We start from the raw sequence: 12,401 nt of genomic DNA, 5'->3' as shown, positions 1-12,401 counted from the left end.
TCACTTAAAGTGGTAGAGCGTGCATTTTTTGAAGTATCTAACGCATTTGAAGCAGAAATGCCCTGAAGCTGTCTGCTTATGTTCTCTCTGGGCCAAGAAAAAACGCTGTTGCTAGCAAAATCACGTTTATCTCTATTTAGTTTGGAGAGTTTAGTATTTTGAAGTCTTTTCTCATATATAATAATGCTCTCCTGAAGTTCACTCATTTTATTAAATGTAATGTCGTTAGGAAAGTTTTCATTAATCTTTGATTCCAAAGCAATAATCTCTTACTTAAGTTCAAGTTCAATAGGGGAAAAAAAGTCCAGTAGTAGTTCCATGTATTTTGAACTAAATTGTAGATTCAGTTCCTGCCATTTACGTAAAAGAATTGGATAAGTATCCCCATAAGTAGGCATGTTTAGAACTCTAAGTCCACGAGGGATAATCTTAGATTCTAATGAGGCTTGTAGATCCCTTTATAGAATATGTATTATGGTATGTACGGTTTGTGGATGACGTTTTTATGTTATGGAAAGGTGATGGTTTTAATTTTGCATCCTTTGTGACTTACTTACTACTACTGATTTTTTAAGATATTTACAAATATCCAGGTCTTAATGGTACCACATCTCTGGTCCCTTTTTTGAAAGCCAGACGCCTTAAACACAAATAATTTTAAGCATAATATTTATTGCCTCTTACTTATGAATGAATTTTACATAACTGATTTTTTAAAAAGATTTTTTATGCTTAGTAGAAGCTTATGTTATGTATTTTATCTGATTTATGTTTAGTTTTTGTCTGTGCCTTTAAATGCTCCTTCAGCTATGACATCACTAATTATGCTAATTGGTTTCAAGAGTATTTAAGAAATGAGCTGTTTTAACATTTTGTCTGAAGAAGCAACTGATTGTTGCGAAAGCGCTTACCACTGTTTTCTTTTATTTATTTTATTAAAGACGCTGTTGTGTGCTACCTTGTTGCATTGTTCTTTTGTTCTTACTTCATGTTTTTATGCACCTTGGTTTTACCTACAGCCGTTTATGTTTGATAGTACTAACTTGGGAGGGACCCTTCAAAGCAGTAAGGAAGTTCAGGGATGTTAACTACATGGTAGAACTGCTAGGCAGGGGCCCAAATTCTACCATGTTAACATGATGAAACCTCACTACAACAGTGAGGCCCTTGTGCTAAGTATTTGCAGGAGGATTCTGAGGGGGATCTATGGCTACAGCGAGCCTGCCAGCCAAATCCCAAGTTACTATGGTGGAGACTAGAGTTGCAAGCATATGATATGACAGTGCAGCACTGTAGTGGGGTTAGCAATGCCAAGGCAGATAGAAACTCAAGACAGGAAATGGGGTAACATATTCCCAGATAGACTTATCTCTGTCAAGCCACATTTCTCATGGGTCACTTGAAAAACTAGCTCGTGTCTTCGAAGGGGTGATAGATGTGATGATATGGGCTAGTGCCAGCTGGAGTTCTGTAAAGAATGATATGTCCTTTTGGATATCAAACTGTTTTGTATCAAAAGTGGGCCCTGTTGGACAGAGAAGGAAATACATGTGAGACTGTATGTATATATGTTAGCAGAGGATCCTGGAACAGCAGATGTTAACCACCTAGCTTACTTTAAGAAAAATAAGGGAAATATAAATGAGCTGTTAAACCATTAAAATGGAATCCCACAGTGATGAATAGGACTGAAGTCAGTAAGTTTGGAAGAAGTCATTGTTTATTAGCATCAGTAAGAAGAGGGGAAGTACTGTAATTGTTACATGGCTACAGGGTATTGTCATAAACATGTAGATGTATATTGTAGCTGTCTATGCTAAATTCCTGTCTCAGCTTCAAAGGGGGATACTGTGAGAATCTAGAGTCAGGTGACCAGATAAGGTCATTCTGCCAGCCATCTTGGAAATTATGTTTTAGATGCTACAGTGGGATATCTCCCAGTATTGATTATTCTGTCTTGGGCCTGTCAACAAGAAGGGACCATTCACTACATCATCTACCTTACTCTGTTAAGTAAGTAGGGAATAGTAATTCTGCTAGATTCAGTCAGGAAAATATAGTGAAGCTTAGTTTAGATATTGTTTTTCTTTGAGTCTCTCCATCAATGTTATTTTCAGTATTTCCTTTGATTTGAACTGTGTGGTTTACTGTAAATGTATATTCAGTATTTTCATGTTTTTTTAGTATTTATTATTAAATATATTTAAAACTTTTGTTGTGGCTGGTCCCTTTTAGAAAGTATTTAACCTTTGAGAGTGCTTATACTTATGTGGCGGCACTGTGTGGGCCACTCCTGAAGGCATAGCTGTCTTGGTCAACTACTACCATTTGTATTAGTATTAATATTACACAGTATAATTGGACACCCTTTAAAGGCCTTAGAGTAGCTGATTGTGGAGTGTCCGGTGGCATTGATAACTACCTTATACTCTGGGCAGAAGGGAAATAGCAGGTAAATATGTGCCAGCCTTTCCCGGGTGTGTGAGTGAGTGAAAAATCAAATCTCATAGTGTGTGTGTTAGCTGCTTGGAGCAGGGATGCAAAGCACTGGGTTCACAGAGAGGGTGCTGGAGGACTTGGCTTGGACCCTCCAGCCGAGGACCTAACCCTATAGCTGTACCAGTGAGAAGTCTTGTTGGGGACCTGGAGGGAGTCAGAGAAATCTAGACCCTGGGGTTGTGTGTGCGCCCTGTCTGCTGTTAAGGAAAATTGTGCTTGATGCAGAGAGGTCTGCATCTAGAAATATTGATTGTATCCGTTTGTATTACAAGTGAACGTTTCTCTCCAATGTCAGCGGTGAGGATTGAGGCTCCTTGATTACTGGACCATTGAGGGGACGTCACACTCCTCATAAAGTCAAACCAGTTTATGGGTACATGTTAGTTATGTCTTTCGGCTTTTCCTGGTTAGGGGTCGCCACAGCGGAACTCCGGTCCGCTTATGATTGACCGTAGATTTTTACGGTGCCGAGGTGCCAGCCCGACACCCAACCTTCAACGAAGGCACACCCATTCATGCACGCACCTACCTGCATGTCTTTAAACATCACTCGACCGTGGGGAGGACATTCAGACTCCACACAGAAGACACTCCAGCCGAGAATCGAACCAGAGAACCAATTGCTGTGAGGTGGCAACAGTAACCATTGCACCACCGTGGTAGAAACCTGTTTATGGGTACATAAATAGTTTAAATATATAAACTAATCATATACAAAGATTCACCACCACTGACTATAGAGGGCCTAGTACATAAAGAGCTTATATTTTGAAAAATAAGAAAGTGCTTTTGTTTTTGACATTCTGATATGATTTATAAAGGCCTCTACTATAATTTCTAATGCTCAGAAGTAGAGAGTTATGGCCAGAGATAAAAAAAAAATGTTTTCTTGCATGTATGCACATTCCCTCCCATACTAGGCCATAGTATTTCACTGCAGTTTATTTTCACACAAATTGCTCCTTCTCCACATTTCCAGCTTAACAGTAGCAACCACTATACTGTATTTTTCTCTATCTTTCATTGCCATTCCTAGCCCCAGTCACTGTAACAAATTACTTTAAAAATTAACCAGTCAGCTTTGTGCATAGCTCTCAACTTTCCTCATGCACTGTTTTCTTAGCCTGGTACCTGTAATAAACTCAGTACACTTCTTTGCATTAACTCATTGAATATGGGCTAGCCCACTGACCTGGTTACCAAATAAACACAAAAATATGTGCTTGTTGTATAACAGTACTGTGTACATGACTACTGTAAACAAATCCAACAACTTCCTCTTAGAATCTAAACTGAGTCCACAACAGCTAGTTTAATGCCACAGTAGCCTAACCATAAATGATTGTATTATAGCAGATATACGGAAAATCATGGATTATTTTAGAGCCCCAAAACACAATACTAATCACAGAAAAACAGGATCCCCACACAACTCCTTCCATCCCAGCTTAACCCACACATTGACTGATTGATTTATTTATTTATTGACATTTGTCTTAACTCTTCAGTGGGGATATTGTAAAATAAAAAAAAATAAATAGATAAATTATCCTGAAAGACACTACAGGAAAATACAAAACTGAAAATGTCACTTAAAAAGTACCTAATGTTGTTCAAAAGATTGACTAGACTTCCCCATTAAACTGCTTTATGGTTATAGCTGTAAGCTGCTGCAGTATAGAAACTAATTTGTATTGCATTTGTAAGTAAAGGAATCACTAGTACAAACCAGAACATAATAAAACAAAAAATATAGTCAAGTTATAATTATAGAATGAAATAGAAGTTTTTGTTTAAAAATAGTATATTGCATATTTAAAACAAAATAACAGCATATACTTTGCTGTTGTTCTACAGCACATTCTTCGGTAAGTCAAAAAAAAAAATGTTCAGGCTTTGCCTCTACTTGAGCAGGGTGTACATTATTAAACATGGAACACTATAAATCAGTTGGAAGGGAATCAAATTACATGCCATTTTAAAATGATGAAAGATGTTAAAAGATAATAGCTGCATCTATACACAATTAAAATAAGCTAATTGCCATCTCTTTCTCTGAAACAGCCTTGCTTCCCATTACCTATCTAGTACTGCCCTCGCTGCAGTTTCGGCCAACCAAAGTGATTATCTGACAAGATTAGACTTAGGCTATCAGAAGGCACACACAGCCTTCATGTCCAGTCTCAAATCAAATGCTTAAAAGAAGAAATGTGTCTGCTCATTCCTGCCTCATAAACTTTCCGGAACATAAGCTCAAGCCGATCTTGTCCTCATCTGAAGTCAGCTCTGATTCACCCATCCACAACAGAGATGCATATGACTTGCGCTGTAGTTGTCACTAGAAGAACAGCATACTAATCAGCCTTTCATTTAGTGCATTCAGTTTTCACGCAAATGGGATCTTAACTCTAAGGGGTTGTTTTACTATACCACCCCCCTATAACTTGCATAACCTGACATGCAGAATTTATGGGAATGCTTCCTATATTTGCAAATAAGTTGTGCAATCTTGGGCACAGTATATTTATAGTCCAAGACTATAGAGGCAGAGACCCCTAGGGGAGTACAGGAGGTGGGGCTTACCCCTCCCTACCTCTGTACCTCTCAACCTATTAGTGCAAGAAGTCTGGACAAAGTCAAAAATAATAGAGGGTCAAAGGCCTGAAAGCAGGGACACACTTTAAATAATGCTGTTACAAACTTAGTTGATAGAATAACAGATTTTATATTAGGCTGCATAGGACAATGATTGTAGTAACAGTGCAAAACAGAACATTGAAGCAAACAGCAAAATATTCAGGAACTTCTAAGCTGATAAATGCCAGTTTAAAACAAGTTACAAAACGTATGGATATTTGGTTATTCACATTTTCAAAATTGGTATACAAGGTGACTAATTGCGGCATAAACTGTACAAATAAAGCATGAAAATATTTTGAACATGATATTTACAGTGTGTACATGTAGGATCTACTGCCAATCATTAGCGGACCGGAGTTCCGCTGTGGCGACCCCTAACCAGGAAAAGCCGAAAGACCCAAACAAAACATGTAGGATGCATTTTTGCTTCATATGATAGCAGATGGAGAGAGAACAGTAGGTTTTATATGCACATTAAAACATAATGTGAACAGAGCTTTAGGAAATACTTTATTTACTATGACAGCTTCTACACACTAAGTTTCTTACCTGCTTGACATAATATATGCTTAAACTACCCCTTTTCTTTGTAACAGGACCATGATGCGTCTTTGAACAAGCTCTCTTTTAGTATATTTTTGGAACTGTCTAGTGTGCTTTCTTGTCTGGTTTCAGATGGCAAATGACTCCACACTTCTGAGGCATACCTGTCAACTGTAAAGATTTCCACAGAATGTCCAGGTTTGTGTCTCATGTTTTTGGCCTGTTCTTCATAACATTTGTGGTTTTCTGCCAAATCACTGGGATTTTATAAGGAATAGAAGCAATATTTAAAATCTGTCCCTATTTATGGCCCATTGTCCCCCCATTTTGTTGTGTTTTGTCCACATTTTTTTGTGCTAAGAGATTGAGAGTTACGTTCTGGGATCACTTTTGAGAAGGCTCTTTCTTGGATAAAGGGAGGCTTCTTTGTTCACCAGTGGCAGTGGGGAACTTAGAGCAGCCTATCTATCCCTGGAGGAGTGTTCCCAGCACAAGAATCTGGTAGTCTATTGGCCGTTTTGGGCCAATTTCTAGCTCTTTCAAGTCCTCCTGTATAAAACCTGCTTTGGTGCGGCTTTGTGCGATTTTGCGCATAGCGCAGCATCGGGCAGCTCCGCTTAATTGGGTTTAAACCATTCTCGGCTCCACAAAGTCTGCTCTTCACTTTTTCCCTTAGAACTGATCTAGTTCTCATAATAAGCACCCTATTCCTACTCTAAAGCCTGGCAGTTGCTCACTAAAGCAATTATATAAGTCAGCACTAAATAATTAAAAGCACTACACCCTCACAAACTCCCCTTGAGTACCTTGTTCCCCATTGGCCCTTTTTTTCAATTATAAAGGAATTCCCAATACTATTCTAGCATGTCCAAAGGTCAGTTGTCAATCTCCTCTCCGGTCCAGCTGGTGAATCTGGGAATCTTGAGGCAATGTTACAACTGCCTCATGTACACAGACAACCGACAACCCTCTCCTCCTCCCAACAAATTCCAATACATGTGAGAGATGCAACCATATAGCCAAACTGGAGGCTAAGCTCTCTCAACTCAGTACTGGCGTAACCAGTCAGGAGGAGAAGGAAACCACACTCACTAAAATTCCAGTCTCACATAGACCTACCACGACAGCAAACCAAACACATAAACACACAAAAACATACTCGGAGGCTCTAAATAAAAATCTGCCTAAGCAGCAGAGACCTCCAAAGCAGACACCCAAGCAACCGCTACCCCAAAACAAAACACGTGCAACACATAGCTCACAAAGCCAGTGTGCCGAACAGTCACAGCCCTTAAGGCTAAACAACACACCTGATACACTTGTAATAGGTGACTCTATCATCAGGCACACTGACGTCCCGCTCACCAGGCTGAACAAGGAGAAGGTCACAGTGAGCTGCCTGTCAGGCGCTAGGATCCGCCACATAACACAAGCACTCAGGTCACTCCAAGGTAAGTACAAATATGACTCAGTCATTGTCCATGCTGGTGTGAATGACCTGAGACGTACCTCCCTGGACTACATGAAAAGAGACATAGAGGAGCTCTCTGAGCATGTAGCCCAGGCCGGTATGACCCTGACCTTCAGTAGCATCTTACCCTCACCAAGAATGATGCCACAATATGAAGACAAGATGATCAATTTCAACAATTGGCTTAAGTATTGGTGTCATTCAAAGGGGATCCAATGCCTGTCAGCCTGGGATGGCATGCTCGACAAGCCACGATGCTTCACTAGGGACGGCTTGCACCTGTCACCCCTGGGCTTTTGGATATTGGCAAAGGCTCTTGCCACCCCCATAGTGTCTTTTTTAGGCAAGGCTCAAAAGACAAACCCACCTCCATAGGTATCACAAGGGATAAGAAACTAAGAGTAATGGTACTCAACGCCAGAAGTCTAAACCTCAAGATGCAAGCACTCAAAACTCTCCTTAGCATGGAGAACATCGATATCTGTGCAGTAACAGAAACCTGGTTCAAGGCTCAAAAGAGCACCCCAGCACTACCAGGTTATACCTCATACCATGCTTTTCGGCCCCAAAACTTGGACCGAACCACAAAAGGAGGGGGAGTATCAATATTCGTCAAAGATACCCACACCTCCAGGTTGGTGGCACAGCACGAAGCATCAGAGACTATCCATGTGCAACTAACAGTGGGTAAAACTGCCTTCCAGTGTATAGCCTGCTACAGACCACCCTCCCAAAACCAGGAACCCCACTCGGCCTTCCTGAGAACACTGGAAAATATGAAGGTCTCTCCAAACACCATTATATTGGGCGACTTCAACTACCCAAACATAGACTGGGAGCATTACTCTAGCTCCAACACTTAGCCCAAAGGTTCCTAGAATTTATAAACTCAAATTCTATGGAACAACTTGTTACCACTCCCACAAGAGGGGAAAACATACTGGACCTGATCATCACCAACATGGGGGCTCTATGCTCCAGACCAGAAGTGTATCCCTCACTGGTAAGATCAGACCATAAACTAATCTCACTGGATATTCACATCCCGACCCCACCCCCTGCCCAGAAAACCACAGTGAAAAACTTCTCTAAAGCAAATTTCACACTCCTCAAAACCGAGGTGGAATCCTTCAAAGCCCCCGGGCCTGTGGAAAATATGGCCCAGACCGTAGAATCCTTTATAAACGCATTCTATGAACACCTTCAGGAATGCATGGATCATGCAATCCCAAATAAAACCAAGACCCAATCCTCCAAAGGCAGGCGTCCTGTCTGGTGGACCCCAGCCATAAACAAACTATTCAATAGAAGTAGGAAGCTACTACATGATAGAGCAAAATCCCAAAAAGGGAAGGCATCTCTGATCAGTATTAGCAAAAAACTACGGGCACTCATAAAATCATCTAAGGCCAGCTTCAAGAGAAAAATTGCATAGGACACTAAGGATAATCACAAGGCTTTCTTTAGTTATGTTAGGAACCTGGGTGGGAATTCCCAGATATGCTCAGAATTAGTCCAAAATGACGAAAAATACACGGAACCCACAGACATTGCCAACATCCTACCTGACAGGTTCAGCGCAAACTTCTCCCCCCCTTCCCACCAAAAGGGCAAATATCTATCCCAGCAGAGTGCTGCTCCCCTGACATCTCAGATGCTCAGGTAAGAGCCGCCCTCTCCAAAGCAAAAAACACAGCATCAGTGGGACCAGACGGTGTCCCGGGCTGCGTCCTACATGAACTCCAAGAAGAGCTAAACCCAAACATAAAACTACTGTTCAATCACAGCCTTACTACAGGATATGTACCCAAAGAGTGGCATACAGCAACAGTGGTCCCTCTCCACAAAGGTGGTGCCTCAACGGATCCTGGAAACTATCTCCCCATAAGCCTGACTAGCTTGGTCTGCAAAGCTATGGAAAGGATCATCATGGACCTCATAAATAAAGATATTGGGGACCTACAGACACTGGATCCTACCCAGTTCGGCTTTGGTAAGGGCAGATCCTGCCTCTTAAACCTGGTCGATTTCTTTGAAACAGTCACCAAGGCCATTGACGAGGGGAAGGTGGTCCACACAACCTACCTGGACCTCGCAAAAGCCTTCGATACAATACCCCACTCGGGCATTATAGATAAGCTCACCAGCTTAAATATAAACCCCTATGTCACTAGATGGGTTGCAAACTGGCTCAAGGACAGAACCCACATGGTTAGAATTGCTGGAGCCATGTCAGACTCCAAACCAGTTACAAGTGGCGTCCCACAAGGCTCAGTCTTGGGACCTCTCTTGTTCGGTATATATTTCTCGAAGGTACAGGCCAACACGGAAGGACTGTGGCTGACCAAGTTCGCAGATGACTGCAAACTGGGAGCCATAATCGACTCTCCAGCCGACACAAGCATCCTACAAAAGGGCCTCATAGAAACAGACAACTGGTGCCAGAGCCATGGCCTCAAGCTAAACGCCAAAAAGTATATAGTCATCCCCTTTGGCAAAAACAAAGTGCCCACAAATTACCACATAGGTGGTAATCCATTAAGTACGGAAGAAGTAATTAGGGACCTGGGGACCCAAGTTGATAGCAATCTCTCATTTGAAAACTATGTGGCCAAAGTGGTTAGAAAAACATTTTATATAGCCCACCTAATCATGAAGGGATTCACATCTAGATCAGGGGAGGTCATCGTGCCTCTTTACTCATCCCTCATCAGGCCCATAATTGAGTACAATTGGGATGTACCTTACCAGACACCTGCAGCAACTGGAAAGACCCCAAAAGTACCTCACCAAGAGGATCAAAGGGCTCAAACAGATGCCATATGCTGCCCGGTTAAAGAAACTCCAGCTCTACTCAGTGGCATACCACCTGCTCAGAGGCGATCTATGCCTGACGTATAAAGCCATGTCCAACCCGGAAGTAATGGACATGCTGCACCTCAGAAAATCCAAATCCCATTGAGCTACGCGCTCGAGAGACTTGAACCTCAGCACTGAAATAAATAGGACATGCTGGAGGGACAGATTCATAACCCAGAGGCTCCCTTCACTCTGGAATAAAATCCCAGTCCAGGTTAGGCAGAGTCCCTCATTGACTCTCTTCAAGAGGAATCTTGATGAGTGGATGGGAGATCGTAGGTTTACCCCGGGTATCACTTCTGTGTCACTGTTAGACAGAGGCACAGTATACTAACCTCGAAAAAGGGCATAGCAAAATTAATTTAAAATGAGTGGCAAAAGCCAAACACACTCTGGCTAGGCTTATAAATGCCTTAGGGCAGATAGCCTAGTATGAACCTATGAACCTCTGAATGAAGTCACTAAATGATGATATACATTTGCGTTTCAGACTTCAAATCCTTCAGAAAATGTATGTCAAAACAAACCCTGTTACTCTAGCAAATTTCTAAGTCTATAAGAGCAATATTTAAAATCTGTCCCTATTTATGGCCCATTGTCCCCCCATTTTGTTGTGTTTTGTCCACATTTTTTTGTGCTTAGAGATTGAGAGTTACATTCTGGGGTCACTTTTGAGAAGGCTCTTTCACCAGTTGTGGTTTTGAATCTTGGTCCAACTAGGAATATGGCGTTATTGGCATAATCACTTGGGGAGTAACTTTGTTGTCTGATTTGTAGTGTGGACCTCAGTGGTGGGAAGTGTCCTTGCTTGAGAATTTTGAAAATTATGAAAAAAAGAAAAGTTGCTCTTTCACTGAATGGTAGCCATTTACAGGTGGCATTGGTGGGTTCTTTGGTCAGCAAGGAGAACAAATCTGCATAGTTGCTGTTTGTAGTTTTTGAGTATTTATACTAGAATAGAAAGTTATTAAGAAACTCCATATTCCAGTTTGGATATTGATACATTTTTAGATAAGGCTCTGCAGGTTGTTTTAGTTAGCAGATTGGAGATTTTATTGTAGTTTGAGTTGGGTAAGGGTTTTAGTAGTAGTGCTGTTGTTCTGTTTGCCGAAGGAAAGTAATTTGTCTAGGGTAAGTCCTAGGTACTTTTACTTCAAGACCAGTGGGAGAGCATTGCCATTCAGATCAGCCATGTACAAGTGGCAATTTATTTGGAAGCTATTTTTATGTTCCAAACGTTGTAGTGCTGGATTTTAGGGTATTGATGATTAGCCTATTTTTGTAGGTCTGAGTGGATAATTTTGTGAAAGTGGTTTGAAGTTTGTGCTCAAGGGTGTGTAGTTTATGACTGGATTCTAGGTCAAGAATACCATCAGTGTACATAAGGTTAAGGTGTTTAAGGTCTGCTGTCACTCAGACAAATACAGACAGCCTGGGATCTGATTAAGAAAGGGAAATTGAAATACATGCATGAAGGGGGATCTCGCCCCTTGGATTTCATGGTAAAGGGTGCAGATAAACACAGGATATTTTATTCTGCTTTGACTTTTGCTGTTATTAAATAGTGAAACAGGGGAAGGACCAGGACTTAAAAGCTAAAAAATTAAGTCTCTCTCACAACTAATGGGTTGTTTTCCTTGTAGACATTGCTCAGATTGCAAGTTATTATGAAAATAAAACAATTTTCATCTCCTAATACATCTCATGTATTAGATATTCATTGCATGAATACTTGTCTCTGAATGGGTTATATCTTTAGCTGAATGTAGTTGCTCTGCTTTCTATATAGGTCAAATGTCCAGACAATTTGAAATTAGGATTTCTGAACATTTTAGTGATGTTAGGAATTGTCATACATCTAGTGCTTTATGTTACAGTGAGAGTATTTTTAGTCAATTCACTATAGTTCATTAAGGTAGTATAACAGCTTGAAAATGTAGTCAGACTTGTGTTTTCATGTATGTATTTAGTTTCAGAGAAAGACAAAATTCGTTAGAAAGGAAAGATAAAGCATGACGTGCAGAAATACAGAATGTTTCTTTCTCAAGTGAAAGATGTACTTGCAGTGGAATGCTAGATAAGGCACATACAAGACATGGCTAGGAAAACCAAGGCTAAAGAGTTGTGTAAAACAATACAGAGTTTTTGGTATTATGAGAGTATACTTCAGACACAGTCAGAGACGTCAGAATGTTAATTCGGACTGACATACAGAAAAGATCAAGTATCCAGCATTTTAGAATAGAAGTTAGCTTTGGATTGATATGTAAAAGGGTCTCTACAGTACAGACACTCAAGCCTAAGTACAGAAGACAGGTCAAATATCCATACTATTCAGGAGGAAAAAATTGTTTCAGTTAATATTATTCAGGAAAATTGGAATATATGT

Source organism: Protopterus annectens, chromosome 12.part0, assembly GCF_019279795.1.
Source record: "Protopterus annectens isolate FY-2018-M chromosome 12.part0, PAN1.0, whole genome shotgun sequence".
Taxonomy (NCBI): Eukaryota; Metazoa; Chordata; order Ceratodontiformes; family Protopteridae; genus Protopterus; species Protopterus annectens.
This window is presented reverse-complemented; position numbering follows the sequence as displayed.